The sequence below is a fragment of the Pithys albifrons genome, chromosome 8 (genome assembly GCF_047495875.1).
Source record: "Pithys albifrons albifrons isolate INPA30051 chromosome 8, PitAlb_v1, whole genome shotgun sequence".
Taxonomy (NCBI): domain Eukaryota; kingdom Metazoa; phylum Chordata; class Aves; order Passeriformes; family Thamnophilidae; genus Pithys; species Pithys albifrons.
The window spans coordinates 12777890-12795187 of NC_092465.1; positions in this window are offsets into that span (position 1 = coordinate 12777890).

A 17298-nucleotide genomic window follows, 5' to 3' on the forward strand; every position below is an offset into this window, starting at 1 on the left:
ACTAGAGAACGAGTACCAGGGTTTACAAAAGAGAGGATACCTTTGTTCATATCCGACCAAGTGATTTCTGTTTTCAGGGAAGACAAGCCACTCGTTTGATAACACCTTCGCGTGGCCAGTACAAATGACTGTGCACCTATATTTGCTAAGTGCTGCCTCTGTTTTGATAAATTAAACATAATCCAGAGTACTTTTATGTATTCTAAATGAAGAGAGGAACAGATCTTCCTCCCTTTGAAGTTGTGGCTAACTTCCAAGTTACTTCAAAAGGGAAGAAGTTTGGGTACTTGTTCAGAGTTAACAAAGGTGTAACAGTGGAATTTAGCTTAAGGTATAGGAAAACATTCCCATTAATTACTGAGATAAGAATAAGCCATGTTCAACCCCAAACCACTCTACTACTTTTGAAAGAAGACAAAGTCAGGCTAGCCCCATTGATGCATTTGCTAGCAGTAGAGGAGTTTTGTGGTCCTACATCAAAGTTTGGGATGGTAATTAAATGAGGCCAAAGCTTTTTTTCATCAAGATAGACTAATATGACTTTTTGTACTCTTTCATGCCCAAAGTACCAGTTACTTATACACATCAGTAATTATTGTATTGTACAGTACCACGCACTGAAAATACAGTCAAAAAATGTAAATGGGCTGTAAGTGTCAATGCAAATTCTCCCGTTCTGAGAATGTGCAATATGCAAGCATGGGTTATTTATTAATTTTTGTCACCACTGATTGATATCTTGATTAATTGCCAGAAGGCATTGGACCAGGTGTTAACTATGTGCAGATTGGATGCAGTGTTCTGTGAACTTCACGCTGTATTAAAGGCACAGACATGCCCAGTTGGAGCAATAAGCCTTTGTTTGCTTTGGCAGGGCTTGCAGCTCCCCGGGGCCAATGCCATAAAGAGGTTTCTGTTAGAAGCCGCAGTGCTCATTGTAGAAAAATTGCCCCTCAAAAAATTAGCATGGTACAATGAAGGATGCATAATGTTACGCAAATGACAGCTGCTTAGCTGAAACAATAGCTAGGAGATGGCATTTGCCAGGGTGCACATCTCATGTAAATTAACTTACTAACTGTTTCAGGAAAAATAAAAGAAGTGAAGCCTGAACCTGTACGACCACTTCATGGATCCATTCTGGGGGCACAGAAGAACTGCAAACTCCCACTAATATCAAAGAAAGTTTTACAAGGCCCTCAGCCTCTGCCCCTCAATGCCACCAGGAGCCAAGCAGGCACAGGCTGCCAGAAGCAAAGTTTGCCTTGTCAGGCCAGAACAAAGCCCTGGAATCTACTTTACAGGTGGAAATCCAGAGTCATTTCCCCCAGAGCTGCAAATCCGCAGCTGCTGAGCCAGTTCCAAAGGGAGACCAACCAGAGCCCCTATGCACAGCACAGGGCAGTGCCACACTGGAGGTGTGCAGGAGTTTCCTCTGCTCTGTGCTCCACTTTGCCCACCTTGGGGAACCAGAGCTCCCCTACGGCTGCAGCTCTAATCTCCAGCGCCGGGGATGGGTGGAATTTCCCCTGATTTACTGCAATGGGGGAAAGGGCCCAGCAGAGCCAAAATGCTTCGAGGGGGATCAGAATCAGCGCCTGGGCCTTTGTGTCCTCTGCACAGCAGAAGGGACATTGTCCTTGTTCAACCGATTAGAAATACTAATCATTGACATCAAAATCTAGCCTTGGAGTGCAAGCTAAACCAGGAGAGGCGATGCAGCACAAAAACAGAAACAGCATTAGGGGAAGGGGGAAAAAATTAACAAAAAAAGAAAAAAATATAGTTGCAATCTGCTCTGGGTTGAGTTGCATTAGTTTTTGCATCTTCAAATTGAGGAAAGGCCTTGGTTTATTCTGAGCATCTTGGTGGAAAATAAATTCACAAAAATGTATGGCATAATATGAGGAAATAGAAACAGAACAGAATGAAGCAAGATTTAACCCCAGAATTCAGGGACTTATAGGAAATATGCTGAAAGGCAAGAGTAAAGCAGCCAATCATTTGTCATTTCTAAGGGAGGAGAACAATCACTTAATATATGGGAGCTGGAGGGGAAAGGAGTAGAGCACTGGTTTGATTTACATAGGAGTTTCCCTTCATAGTGCAAGGATTAACACAGCCCCTACTGAAAAGGCGGGAGGGCTCTAAAAGCAAACAAGGTGGTGTTTGGGATTTTTTTTTCTTCTCCTTCAGAGAGGGCCCCGTGATACTGCAACTGTTGCTCATCACATTGGCAGTGTGGGAACAGGAAAAAACCCATACCAGGAGGGGGGGAGAAGGGAGGAGGGCTCGGGGCATGGGGGAGGGGGTCATCAGTTGACAGCAAAGAAAGCAATTAAAACCTAAAATAAGAGGTGGTTGTGAAATGGTCTTTGGATTAGGACTCAGCCAACAAAAATGTTTACTTTGTAACAGAACTACTATGGTCTGAATGATAAATCAAGACCAAGTAATTACTCATCACCTATTTGGGGATGGAAAAAAGTGATGACGCCAAGGAGGCAGGGCTGAGCCCGGCCAAGCCCCAACAGCCACGCTGGGAATTAATGCGGCTGCTACTGCTGGAATTGGGGAATTGCACTTGCATTATGTAGATCCTCAGGTCTCGCCCGAGCTTTCTAAACAGTGTCCAGTTGGGAACAACAGGAAGTCAGTGTGGCTGGATCAGTGTAATAAAGCCTATTTCAGAGGCCACAGCAGGAATTATGAGCTCCAAATTTTAAGGTAAGTCTTCCAAACAATACTGATGTTGAAGGACAGCATATTTTCTGTGGAACTGCTCCTATACAGCCCGAAGACCACACTTGATGAAATATAAAAAAGCAAAATTCAACTTGTTAAACTAAGACAAAAGCTGTGATTAAGCACAAAAGCAGATGCTCTAAGTTCTTAAAAATAAGATGCCCTCCTAAAAATGTTATGCTTTGTGGAGCAAAAGGCTTTAAAACAAAACAGAACAATCACATACCCCTCAAATTAGTAGACACAGTGAAATTTAGCAAGCATATACAGATACTGAGACAAAAACACACATGCTTTTGGATAATCTGGGCCATAGGCTGCCATACCTACAAGCTTAAAACAAGGGAACTATACCTCCATTATAGATTTAAGTCTGCTAATACATACCAGCCTATAACCTGGTCTTGTGTTACCAAAAAATTAAAAAAAGTTTTTCGAGTCTGAGTTTAAACCTACCTAAATCATAATCTGTCTTCAAAAATCAGATTTTATCAAAATCAGATTTTCTCAAAATCAGATTTTCAAAAATCCTTCATTTGATGTACTTTCAAACACAGAAAATTTGGGGGGTTGCAGACAACTAGTTTTATGCAATTTAGGCTATTAGTCTTGTCAACAGACTAGATTATTTTTTATAGTAACAAAATATTGGTAAAGGATATGTTTCTGCATTCACAGCTGCAACCACCAATTCCTTTACAGTGAGCAGTTAAGGGCAGGCTACAGACCAGCTTCATGATAAAGCCATAACACAAGATTGGGCATAGGAATACCAGGAACATCCAATACAACCCTTCACAACTGGACAGCCATTACATATAATCTCACTCACAGACTTTTTTTGACTGTATCTTAGAACTTGGTTTTGTTGTTCTTTTGGAAAGGTTTTCCAGAACTTCACAGTTTTGTTGATGAATAGAAATCTTTGACTTCATCTTAATCATATCCGTGACCAACTTAATGTTTTGCTTTGTTACCAACACTGTTCTTTGGATCAATTTTCCCCTCCTCCTTTATTATTTACACATGTGATTTGCTTACAGACAGGAATTATTCCCCTTCTCTGCATTCATTTTACTGAAAGAACCAAACTTTTTTTCAGCTCTTCTCATAAAATAGACTCCTTTTTCTCAGTCCTCTATGCTAACCTTTCTTTGAAGCTGCTCCAGTAAACCACTCTGTTGAAAAAGGGTGACTAAAAGTTACATCTTATTTTCTGTATACAAAGCTTATTTACAACCATCAAGAGCTCATACCTCCACTATAAATAGTTGCGTGCACTCTACTTGGCTTTTTCTTGGTTGGATCACAACGTAGCTCACAATGATCCTCTGTACAACTGCTATGCCCTGCAGTAGCTGTACACCCTGAATGTATATAATTATAACTACTTACATACTCAGTTTCTGGTTGATAAGCTCTCAGAACAAATGCTGGTGTTCCCAAAGTGATGACTACAGCTTTTTTACCACACAAAATGAAATTCGTGGTCATTCAAAACCTAGGCTGTCCTAGACATTAGAGTGTTTCATGCATATTTATCTCCAACATTGTTGGCAGCAAGGCATCTCATTGGCACTTTTCTCCTTTATGTGCTGCAGTTCTTAAAATTGACTACTGTTCATCTCCCCGGAACCAACAATAAGGTTTTCTTCCCATCACAACTTTAACAATACCTGCTTTGCAATACCAAATCCTACTTTCTCCTCTGCTAAGACTGTCTTGTGTAACACCTCAATGAATGCTTCCCTAAAAAACAAATACTTGAGATCTAGCAAGCCTGACTTGCCTGTATGATCTGTAATCACATCAAAGAACACAATGGGATTTGTCTGGCATGATCATCTTTTGTTAAAAATACACTAAATTTTTATCACATTCTCCACTATCTTGTCTGATAATACTTTCCCTCACAATTTGTTCCAAAGAGTTACACACTTCGCAGGCCAGACTAACAAGTTTGTAGTTGCCTGTATAATTTTCCCACATTTCCTTAATGTCTATGGCTAATATATTTGCTATTTCATAGTCACATCATCAACTTCAAAAATGCATTAAAAATCCTCGCTGGTGGAATTCCACTTCACACTGCCAGATTTTTCAATTTTTCTTTGTGGAATGCAGACTATCTCCTACCTGCATCTTGAGTGTGTTAAGTTCTTCAGTTGTAATTCCACCTCAGATGTGCCAATTTTCATTCCATGCATTCTGATTGGAAGCCTTGATTTCACCTTCACGCTTCAAATTATCATATTTAAAAACTAGAGGCAAAGTATCAACTTACTTATTGGAAGACTACTAACTTTTTGACTGCATCATTGCTGAGCAACATCACTTCCTCGTTCCTTGTTCTCTTTTATTTGTATGACTAAAGAAAATTTTACTATTTAACTTCCTTTGTGAGGACACAGGTCAGGTTGACCTCTGGCAATACTGAAAGCAATACTGAGGCTCAAGAAAGTTTTTAGAAATCTGTTTTATTCATTGTGTGTTGACTGAGCTGCAGGACTTTCAGGTTTGGCAGGATATGTGGAAGAAAAAGGGATTTATAATAGACTGCAAAATCAGAAAGATACTCCCAGCTCTCTCAAATTGCACATCTACTCTGTAGAATAAAGATGACATTTTAGGTGTCTAAAAGGGCATTTAAATAAGTCTAATGGAAATGGGGTATAAAAAGGATTCGCTACTGAAATAATCTGAGTACAGCCAAGACCCAAATTATCATTAGAACCTTATTTCTCTCTTGAAATCATGCTTTGACAGCATGCACATATGCTCATAAGCACTGTGAGCTTGCAGGAAGCAAAGTAATCTGTGAGGGAGGTAGTTTAAGGTCAGCTCCCTTAATGTAAAACACTCACTATTACAGCATTGCTCAGGAAAATACTAGGTAAATTTATATCCAGGACTGCAGGTCATTTTTGTTTGTGATATTTAAGGGGGTAAGAGTGATAGGAGTTACCCAATCTCATCCACCTCTTCTCTCACCTCCAGTAACTCTCATTTGGAACACCCAAAACTCACTTTTATTGTGTTGCTGAACAAATGCCCTGAATGATAGGGGAAATTACACTGGAGAATTTGCAGTAACCTCAGTTGACTATTCAAAACAATTATACCAATTTCTTCTCTTATCAAGTTCTTAATGTGCTACAGCATCTGATGCCTTTTGGAAAAGTCTAAATGGATAACTTGTCCTGCCTTAGCCTAACCAGTCAAGTTTGGAGAAAAGACACTTCATAAGTATTTGACCTTGAATTTGGCCCAAGATTTCTGAAAGAAATTTTATCTATGCGCTGTTTAGTAACATATTTGTTCCATGCTACCTGAACAGGATACAAGCAAATGCAGGACTATAAAACAATGCTACAGTCCTGTAGGAGGTTCAATACAAGGCCCAGTTGATGAGACTGACACATCCAATGTGAGACAACATAAGAAGCACATTTGCCCATTTTAAGGAAACAGGAATGTTTGATCCCTGTATTGTTAACAACAGCAAACATGTGGGTTATGTGTCTTTCTGAAAGCACCTAGAGTTGTTGATAGTATATAGCCTTCAGCAGGGGAGAAGGGAAGAGGAAAGCAGCTGTTCCCCCTACCTTCCCATTTCCAAAGCGGAAAAGGGAATTGCTGTACTCCAACCTCAAGGATCTTAATTATGAATCAAGGACTTTGATGGTGACATTCCAAAATAAGAACCAGCCATTTTCAGTCTCAACATTTATCAGCAGCTTGGACACAGTCCAGTTCTTCTAAATGAAGAAGGCAACATCTGTGGACACAATGTCCAGGTCATTTCTTGCAGCGTCATCAGCACAGATGCATTAACACAAGTAGAGGACTGTCCCTCACATTTCTTACTCACAGCATCTCTCCCACTCTAGATGAAGTCCTCAGGTTGAGAGCCCTGACTGACACAGCCAGCCTTCCTGCAGACTTGGAATTGTGCCACAGTGATGTCAAACTACTAAATGAAAAGTAAGGAAAGCCTCACAAGGACTCTGTTTCAAATGAATGACACCCTGGTCATTTCACTGAACATGCAACTTCTAGAGGCTTTCCTCACCTTCCAGCATCCTGGCTGCACATCTCAGCCTGGCATGTCAAACCTGAACATGTTCGTCTGAACATGTTAAGGAATATGTGACAGCCTCAATCGAATCACAACATTACTGCAGAATGAGGTACATCAACACAAAAATACTAAGAGGGTGAGATCACCTCCTCAGTCAGTTCAGCATGGGTCCTGCCAAACTGTGTGCCAGGCAGCTGCAAAAACCCCAGGAGCTTTATGTAAAAGGTGGCTACTGCACATGTCCACATGCTGCCAGTATTTTAGGTGTTGCCTAACCCCTAATTACAAAAGCATCAGATCATGATAGCTACAGAAGGGCTATGCCCAGGCACTCAGCAATAGCATCAATGTCCTGCTTCATCTGTTTTGACTTGCTTGTATAGACATGCCCCAAGTTCAATATAACCACCGCTAGTAATCAAACGGAAGTTGTGAGAAGAAAACGTAACAATGACCACTTTTGCCTTGACAAAGAACATAGACATGGTTAGATTTCCACCATAGTGAAAAAGTTATACACTTACCTGGTATCTTGGTATAAGTGGCTCGCTGCACCCAAGTGCCTCTACAGAGCTACAGTCACAGTTTAAACAACACCTTGCACTAACTCAAAGCATCAGCCTGGACAAATTTTGTCGTATCTAAAAATATTTTATGTTATTTCCTTGTAAGAAAATCCTTCAGAATGGACAGCAACATCTTTATATCAACACACGAAGATTTCTCACTCAGGTGATGGCTGCGTAGCATAGTCAGACATGCCTTTCAATCCTACTTTCTCATTTAATGCCAAAATATTGAAACTTTGCTTCCTTGGTTTCATTCCCAAGGTAAATTGTTCTGAAAAGTCAGAGGAAGATCTTTTTAACTGTTTTGAGATTATGGGAGAGCAAGAAAAATATTTACAAATGGAAAGAGAAAAAAAAACCAGAACAAAACAGAAAAAGAGCAGAATGGGTGTGGAAAGCCTCCAAATTCACCACGTGTCTCAGCTGCTAAACTAAAAAAATGACAGGGTAGGAGAGGAGGCAAGAAAAGAAGCATGTAAGCAGTTGTGGTGGAATTGAGAGCTGCCTGTCCTTCCTTTTCAGGCCTAGAACAGCTGCTGAGACAACATGCATGAAAGGTGCATGGCCCTAACCTGTAAACTCTAAAATCAGAGGTATACTGTCCTTAAAAAAAAAAAAAAAAAGGTAGATTCCATCATTGCTATCATTGGAGATTTGTGCATTTGTTATGTATCCATATACTGCAATTGTCCAAGAGCTTACAACAGCACAAGTACATTCATTTCTACTCTATGGGTAAGAGTCACAAGAACAGAAGGTAGGAAAAGAAAATATATTTATAGCATTAGGGAAATTAAAAAAATTATACATGCTATGCTAAAAGAGCTGTTCCCTAAGCATTAGACAGACACTTCATTCACTGTCAAAGAATTTGAAATACAAAGAATTGATGTATATGAAATGGAAAATACTGGGGGGAGCAGGGAATTTATCAGCATATCTTTCTAAATATGAGTAGCTCTTAGTTTTGAATTTCTGAATCATTAGAGGGCTTAAGTTAGGCCCATTGCTCCCTCCAAAGTGTGAAAATTAAAATGAGTTATGCTGCAAATAACCAACACTTTTTGACAATTACTACCATGCTACTGCATCTGGAGATATCTGAATGACATATCTCTCCATTACAAAAAGGTAACTGCAATTTCATTTTGACTAATATAATTTTAAAAACCATCATACCAGGTGCCTTATATTTGGAAAATCTTGAAAGCTTTTAGATGTACAAACACCCTTCCCACCACTCTTGGCTTATCTTTTATTTACCCTACTGGGTATGCAACAATTGATGCTTCAAAGCAAGGACTTCCCAGCTGATTAGCTGAGCTGAGCTGGCTAAGCTTATTAAAAGTGATTAATGCATTCAAGTATTTTTCCCCTCGCTCGTTAGTTCAATTTCTTGCTCATTATGCTACTGGTCTTTTTATATTAAAACAGACCACCTGGATAGCAAAGAACTTCATAATCTTGGTCCAACAAGATCAACACCTGTTGTACATGTAATTAATCATAAGGCACTGCATGACTGTATTCAGTTAAAAAGCTAAGATTATCTAACAACAGAAGCAACACGCCACATTAGCAATCAGCTTTTGAATCCTTAAAATGCAGTTTAAAAAAAAATCAGAGAAGTGAGTCAGTACAAAGGGGCTCATAATTATTCTCTCTCCATATTTAGGAGTCCATATGGGATTTGTGACGTATAAAAGTCAGCATACAATTTTCTGATGAAAAATTCAGTTCTAAAAAAATTCATATTCTCCTCAAGGCTGAGAAAAATCAAATGGTCTTTCTGTCAATGACATTTTCACTCTACACAAAGAAATCAAAGAGGGTTTGGATACTGCACTACAAAAAGAACCCAGAGGTTCAATGTACTTTACTAGTCTGAACATGGATTGGGAACCACAAAGTCCAATCACATCTCTGTCTTTAACTCACACTGTGTGGTTTGGCAAGTAGCTTAACTACTTTGACTGCGTTTCTTCATCTGTACAATGTGGGAAAAAATACTTACTAACTTGATTGGAATTTTACAGGATTTAATGTACATAGCATGGTTCCAAATACTAAAGCCTCATATGAGTATTATCAGCTTAGCTTTGGTGCATTAAAGTGGAAAAGACATGTCCTTTACAATGGTGAAAATCCGCAAGAAGGAGATCCACTGCAAAAGATAAGCCCAGAAAAATGATAATTGTTTGGTTTTTTTACAGAATTATAACAGCACAACACATACAGGAAAAATAGAACCCCTATAAATACCAATAAATTAATAAAGCACCTTGTACAATCACACAGCCATTTAAAAAAAAAAGTGCATTCTAATCCTAAAGTTCAGGCCATCAGCCTGATACATTTTATATGCACCTGACTGAATTTTCTTACTGGAAAATTCAAGGCAGCCTTTAGGCAGACTGAATGAACAACAACAAAAGGCAAATTAGAAACCTAGACCTTATTAGCACTGTAAAGGTGGTTAAGACTCACCAAATTCATAAGTATTATGTACAATATATAGTAAGGGGTTAGAGCTGAATGGTCAATTAAGCTGAATGCAGAGATAATGCATGCATTAAACAGTAGTCATAGTAGTAATTATGTCTTTTTCCTACAGGTTCCTCAGAGGTCAGGAGTATTGTGGGCTTTATCACATAGTGGCCTTCAAGTGAACAGGTGCTGAGGGATTCATACCAAGGTTGTTGGCTCCTGTATTGCTAACGGCACACAGGTCTACCACCTGCATGAGTTAAGTTCATAAATCTCTCCTGCTGAATGTGCAGCCCACACTGACAACTTTAAGAACCCAACTGAAAATTCATTCAAACTTATTCAGACAATGCAATATTTAGGGCAGCTCAGAGAAGTCTCAAGGCAAAAATGCTCTGCATCTTCTTGGCTTTTTCTCACCCATCCCCCATCCTGCCAATTTTCTGATCTAAGTTCTTCACTCTTTCCAATTTTTTTCCTCAAGGTTTTATTTTGCCACCAGTAGACGAGAAGAAATGGATACAAGTTATGTTGTTTGGGGTTTTTTAAATGCAAAATTTGTGTACGGATCCACCATGAACTTCTTTACCTCCCTTCATTTTTACTTTGCGTCTGTGTTTTCTGTTCAAGAAAGCTGAAGATGCACAAATACATACTTGTCTAAAAGCAAGTAGCTGATTTCAAATGGTTTGATTTCTCTTCTTCAGACTGAAAGAAAGCCTCTAGGTCATATAATAGTATAGGACATATATCATACAAGCTGAGGCAGGCAGAAGGTCCCACCCATTCTTCCTGAACAATCCTCATTGTTATCATCTGCTCAGCACTGAGCTGCAACCAGCTCATTATCACCTCTGCCAAGAGTTAGGGAAGAAAAGGAACCACCGAACACAGATCCAATGAGAAGAAGATTAGAGATACAAGTATCAACCAAGCTTCAACGATACTGCAACCCACATAATTTTCATAACCTTCCATCTTGGATGCAGGGAAGGGGCTGAGGAACTTGCAATCAGTCTTTATTATTTATACACAGCAAGACTAAACTCCATCCTTTCCACATTGTCCTGTTAAAACTGAAAAAAAATTCTCCCTTAATAAATTACATCAGCAGAGACCCTAGTGCAGATGGAATGAAGAAGGCTTCTGACGATCGCACTGTGCCAGACACTCGTAGCAAAGATCACATGTGCAGACAGATATACTCCCAAAATTTGACTGATGCAAAACGTGTCTGGGAATCTAGACAATTCACATCAGTTTCTGCAGATGTCTCACTTGTTATCTTAAACAAAACCATATCAAAAACCTTGGTATGTTTAATTTGCAGTTGCCAGTGCTGTCTGCTTAATTCAATCTACTACCAGTACAAACTCACCCTTCTGTGATTGTGAGAAATAAGTAATGTACATAACACAGCAGTGCCTCTACTCCCTTATTCCTCTGGCCTGCTGAGGGCTTTTACACTTCTAAAGGTTTAAAAATAATATTAACATTCAACTCCCCCACTCCAAGATTTTTATTATTTTTAAAAATGCACACTGTCACTCAATGGTTACTTTTCTGTCCTTCCTGGATATTGTCTCACTCACCTACGCAGTATTTCAATCTCAAAGTGACTTGGGCCCTCCAGTCACCTTTGACTGTAAGCATTGACAAGCATGCCAGGAAGCGTGGGTGGACCATGCACAGATAACACTCAGTTCTGGAAAAGGACACATGAGCAATTCACATACAGCAATGAATCAATTGCACACCAAACTCCTCCTGGTAAAACCAAACAAGACATTTGTGATACATTACATTAATTTACTACCCTTTCCAAATACTCCTGTGACATCACATATAATAAGTGTGATGATACAAAGAGGGATATGCCATTTGAAGTGTTTCAAAGAGATAAGGTTTCCTTGTACAGATGGAACAAAAGTTGTTCAGAATTTCTCTGCATCCTTTTCCAAACAGATTTTTCACTGTTACTGAGAAACAAGGGGACAGACAAGGGGAAAAGACAAAAGACTTGTGTTATTTTATATTTTCTGCAGAAGTTTAATCTAGAAAATTTTCAGGAAATTGAGTTTATCGCATTATACTAGATTTAATTAAAAAAAAATCTTTACTTTAAAAGAGGAACTTTTGGAAGAATTACTGAAATACTACCCAAGCCAGCCTCTTGCATTTATTCTCTGCCTCAGGATAGCTCACTCCCAACTTTGCTTTCAAATTTGATATGGTATTTCCCTTCATTTCATAAACTGCTCTAAACCAGAAAAGAAAATCCACACAAATTTTCCTGCCCTGCTAACTAGCCTGAAGACTCTCTCCCAATTACCATCTCATCTAACCTTCCCACCGAACAACTCCCACCTGCCGCTCACAGAACATGCCAGCTCCTACTTTCATGCACCTGAAGCTACAAGAATCTTCTCCCAAGCTGCAGACTGAATGCCAGACAAAATGATGTGGTTGTAATGATGCAATTGCCTGTACAGTAGGATGTTAGAGGAGAATGATGAAGCAGTAGAACACTTTGCAGCTGGGGAGCATGGTTCCAAAACAGACTAGCCTTGCAGTGCATGTAATTCTGACATCCATGGGATGATTGCTTGGGGTGGGTCAGCAGAGATCACGGTGCTGCCACGCAGTTGACTCGGCCGTGGCCACGCAAGCCACCAGCCACCACTGTTGCCAGTATGGCCTGGGGATGGAGCAGAGACATCAAGGACTGAGCTACTCCTTCATTTTACAGATGGTTCATTAACTGGGTGGAAGCACATGAGAGCACTTGGAGAGCAATAGGAAGAGGCAAGGGGCAGGAGAATTAGACTAAAGTTGTTTGGCAGCAGCTTCCAGATGAACTAAAAATCACACACAGCAAAAATAGCAAGGGTGTATTTGCCAGCTGAGAGTGGCCACATGCCAAGTTTGAGGTCTTAAAAATTAACTGCTTTTGAACTATACAAGAACAACAACAACAAAGATCTGTTATTTGAGCTCAAAAGATTTTTCATGCCTGTCTAAGCTACTAATGAGGAAAAAAAAAGGAAAGAAAGAGACAGTATCTTCAGGCTGAGGCCAAGAATCAGAAGTCAACCCCTAAGCAATAAGTTTGATTATATATTAATATTAGGGGGTTAATTACACTAAACAAAAATTAAGCATCCATTTCAACTTCCCTAATGCAGAAACCTAAGGAGTTCTCACATATCCCTACTCAAACAGTTCCTCAAAACTAGTGTTTAGGCAGATCTATCTCAGGTCCAAAAATACCAAGGATCAATCAGAGAATTCCACCAACAATTCAGTATCTGAAAACCCCCTTGGAAATCAGGCATCACAAAACTCTCTATTTGCCAATTTTTGTGTACTGCTCATCACACATTTCTGTTTAAAGCCGAAAAAGTACCTGTACAAAATTCAGTGCCTTGGTTCCACAGACTAAGGTGGGGTCAAAAGCTGATACCTCTTTTCAATGTAAGAACTTGCATGGAGTCACACGAGAATTCCAAAACCAGCTTCAGAACCAGGAGATGGGCTTTCTCTTTTCTTCCCCCTCTCCCCACCATTTTTCTTTTTAAAGCTACAAATTACTTATGCATATTTTTACACATATCATAGAGTCATGACATTATGTTTACATATGCGCCCTTCAAAAACCTAAACTTCAGATAATGGATATTATAAATCCTCAGTTTGAGGCAGCAGTATGGCTTGAAATATGAAAAGCTACCAAAAATTTGCATTGTGAGATTTTTTCCCCTTATACACACACACACTATAAATCTATCACATATAAATAAAAAATTTTAACATCTTGAATTGCTGACCCAATATGAGAATTAGTAGCAGCTTTTCCTATAAAGGACACTGCACAGCCCTTTCCCTCTTTACTTTCAGTAAATTTTTCAAGCATTCAAGACAACATTTTGGATGCTCAGCTGTGAATACTTTGCTAAAATGTAATGCTACATACATTAACGAGTTTAATTCTTGGAATGCAAAAATGGTTTCTCTTTCTTTTTAGCCATAATTTGACAGTGAAAATTGCGAATATACCTCCCTGCCAAAATAAGTTTACCTCCTAACCAAACAGGGCATTTCTTCCACAGAAAACCATGAATGACTAAACTATGAAAAATGAAAGTTGGCAGGTAGCCTTTCTGAACTTATGTGCTTCCTGACCCTGCCAGAGAGAGTTAAGCTAGGTCAATATACAAGTGGGAGAGGAAAGAAAGGACGGGTTGGTTCCAGAAGTGCAGTCTCCTTTCCCCACAGCCAGCTGCAAAGCAGTGCTCCTGCAACACATTTTTGAAGATCACTGTGTTGGAGCTGTTTGCGATAGTCAAATATTTCATTTTTCACTTTCATGAGCCCAGAGATGCAGGCACGGGTGCCCAAGCCAGCTTCCACTCTGCCTGGATTTCTCTAACACATAGTTGATATTCTGCTCAGAAATGATGTGCACGTTGCAACTGCACGACCTACCCCAGCACTGGCTGCATTTCAAAACTAAGCAACAGGAGACATCTTAAAAACCCAGTAATATGAAGCTTCAGCAGTCCTTGACAGCTTCTGCTTTTGGAAAGCTTTCAAATGCAGGGCTCCTGGTCATACCCTGGAGAAGAGAGTGGACGAACTCTGGAAGTATAGTTTTTTCCTTTATTTAACCTCCTCCCTTGTTACAGCATGAACAGGGTGTCTCCTCTTCCTTCCTAAACTGAGATTTCTATCCCTTGAATATCTGCTTCACAAACACACATGACTTTTCGGCACATCCCTGCCTCCCCCAGCTCTGACACCCACTTCATCACAAGCATGACACAGTTTACGGCAAGAGTACACGGGTGCAGTGGGGACAAGCGGCACTTCCTGAATCTCACAAGCCTGATGGAGACCTGTTCCCGAGATCCTTTTTCCCCTAACCATGAAGGACTTCATCCCAGAAAGCTTTTAGAGCCCCACAGAAATGGCAGCAGCCTGCCCACCACTCAAGAGTGAAAGGAACATTTTGATTTCCTAAATAATTGACTTGACCTATGTTGTCCAAAATCACAGGCTTTGGCAGTTGATTTGGTTGTCTTTTTTATTTATGTATTTGCTATGGAAAAGTAAAAGAAGACTTTGTTCTCACACATCTCTGGTCCTATCAGATCAGAGGGTTTATCTCTTACCCTGTGCTTACCTAGGCTGCAAGCTCGATATTCAGAGAAATGTTTTGTTCAGGGTTGTACCTCCTCAGGAGCTCAGTATCTCCTAACAGCATACACTTCCAATGAAATTAATGAAGTGGTTTGGAAGTTCCCTGTGAGAAAACTAAAGTCTCACCAATTAAAACTTGCTCAACTGGGACTCTGGTGAGTTACAACCAATCTGAAAACTGCCACTACTTGCAATGCAACCTTCTTTCATTAATGTAGATGCATAGGTTGAACCATAGGTTTTATTACCAGGAACAATTGCATAAGTAGAACAATTTGCTCTAACTCAATGCCTCAACTGAAACCACCTAAAGAAGTGAGACAATTTTTACAGAAGATGAGTATCTCAGATAATACATGTTAGGGGAGAAGAAATAAGTAACAGGAAGGTATAATTTATGGAAGAAGATTATAATCCTCTCTCTTCACCCTTGTATCAAAGAGTGTTTCCATGTATCTACAAGCCATGGACCTTAAAAATACCGTAGCAACTTGAAGGTCAACATCTCCCATGGCTTGGACACCTCAGACAGAAGTTTAACCTTCTAAAAAAGCACCACCACATTTCTTTTGTGTTAACCAACTCCCTGAAAAGTTATCCATATTGTAACCACTACCTGGAACAGCCCTGGCTAAACATGGTTGTGAGCTGAACTCAGGACAAGTTTCCCAATATTTTCCCCCAATTCCACTCCTGACTACCATAAAAGAACTCAATGTGTATCATCTTCATCAGGGTTGTGCCAATTTGGTGAATCTTGCCTCCACTATGGCTCCTAGAGTCATTTTGAGATAGAAGAAATTTAGGGTTTTCTCCTTCCCCACAAGATGCTTGCCACACAAATATTCTGAGGAGATCTACCACTGGAACAAATGACCTGCCACACAAATGGAACACACAGCAAGTAGCATTGCCTGGATGAGGACCCAAAGGCAAACATTTTCATACGACTTCATGGAAACCTTGAATGACACCAGGGGAATTCCTCAGACTGCTATTATTTTAAGCACTACTATCTGACAACATCCCAGCAACCACCTGAGGAAGAAATGTTCCCATCTTTAGTATGTACTGCTCTCTGCCACTACTTAAAAGCATTATCCTGAGGGCCACTTCCCCTTCTGTTGTAAGGAAAGGAAACTAATGAACATGCTTACCAGAAAACTGCTACTACACCAGGGATATCCTCAAGTTTTTCAAGCGTCTTTTTTGCAGACTTCTTTCTTTTATCTTAACCATGTAGCATCCATGATTTGGAGACTGTTTTCTTGTTAGAGTGAAACACAACTTGCTGAGCAAGTTGTCCACAGTCACGTTTGTGGTTTTCTTCACAGCTGCTTGGCAAAACTATTATGTGAAAAATACAAGCTGTAGGCAGCTTGTGTGCAGATTGTTTGGCAACTTAAGTCTTGTTGGTCAGTTTGAGTAGACCAATTTTGGCCTTTTTATTTGGAAAGGAAATGCTTCTCAAAAAAAGCCCAAACAAACAAAAAAACCTCCCAAAACAAAACAGAAAAAAACCCAAGCAAACCCCAAACCAAAAACAGATTAAAGGAGAATCATGCATATTCACAAGTTCACAGTTTGTTCATAATGAATATTTTATACCAAAAAATCCACTTCAACCATTCATCTAAACTTAATGATAAAATGAGCCTTTTTTTGAAGGAACAGACAAGGGCACTTCCAGGAGGAGGTGAAAATTGAAGCATCAGTTCAATTATTTGGCAAAGGTAAATTTATTCTCAAAACTACAAGAAGTCAGACTTTCAGAGGAATTTCTGTTTCCTCTGAACAGCCTCATTTTATTTGCTATCAGCTTTCAACTCCAAGGTTAGAGCAGAGAGTTGCACTCAGATTTTGAGACCACTTTGAAAGCTTGCTTTATTTCCCTAATTCCTCTTTTCATCTCAATTCCCACCTCAAATATGTAAGTGTTCTCCCATACATTCCCTTTATGCTCTGCATTCAACTTCTATAAAGAAGGTATTTCAATTGTAGATTAAATGGTAATACTACATGATCATTCATGTAGAGTATGCACATATTAAAAAAAATTATGTTATTCATTTATCAGCAGTCAGTTAAGTCTGTAAAATATGAGGCAATCCCTTATGGCTCCAAGAAAGTTCTGCTGTGCTCTGAATATGGCAACAATTTTTTTGTATGTTGGTAGACAGGGAAGATGTTTCATTGACAGCAAAAGGCTGGTAGTGG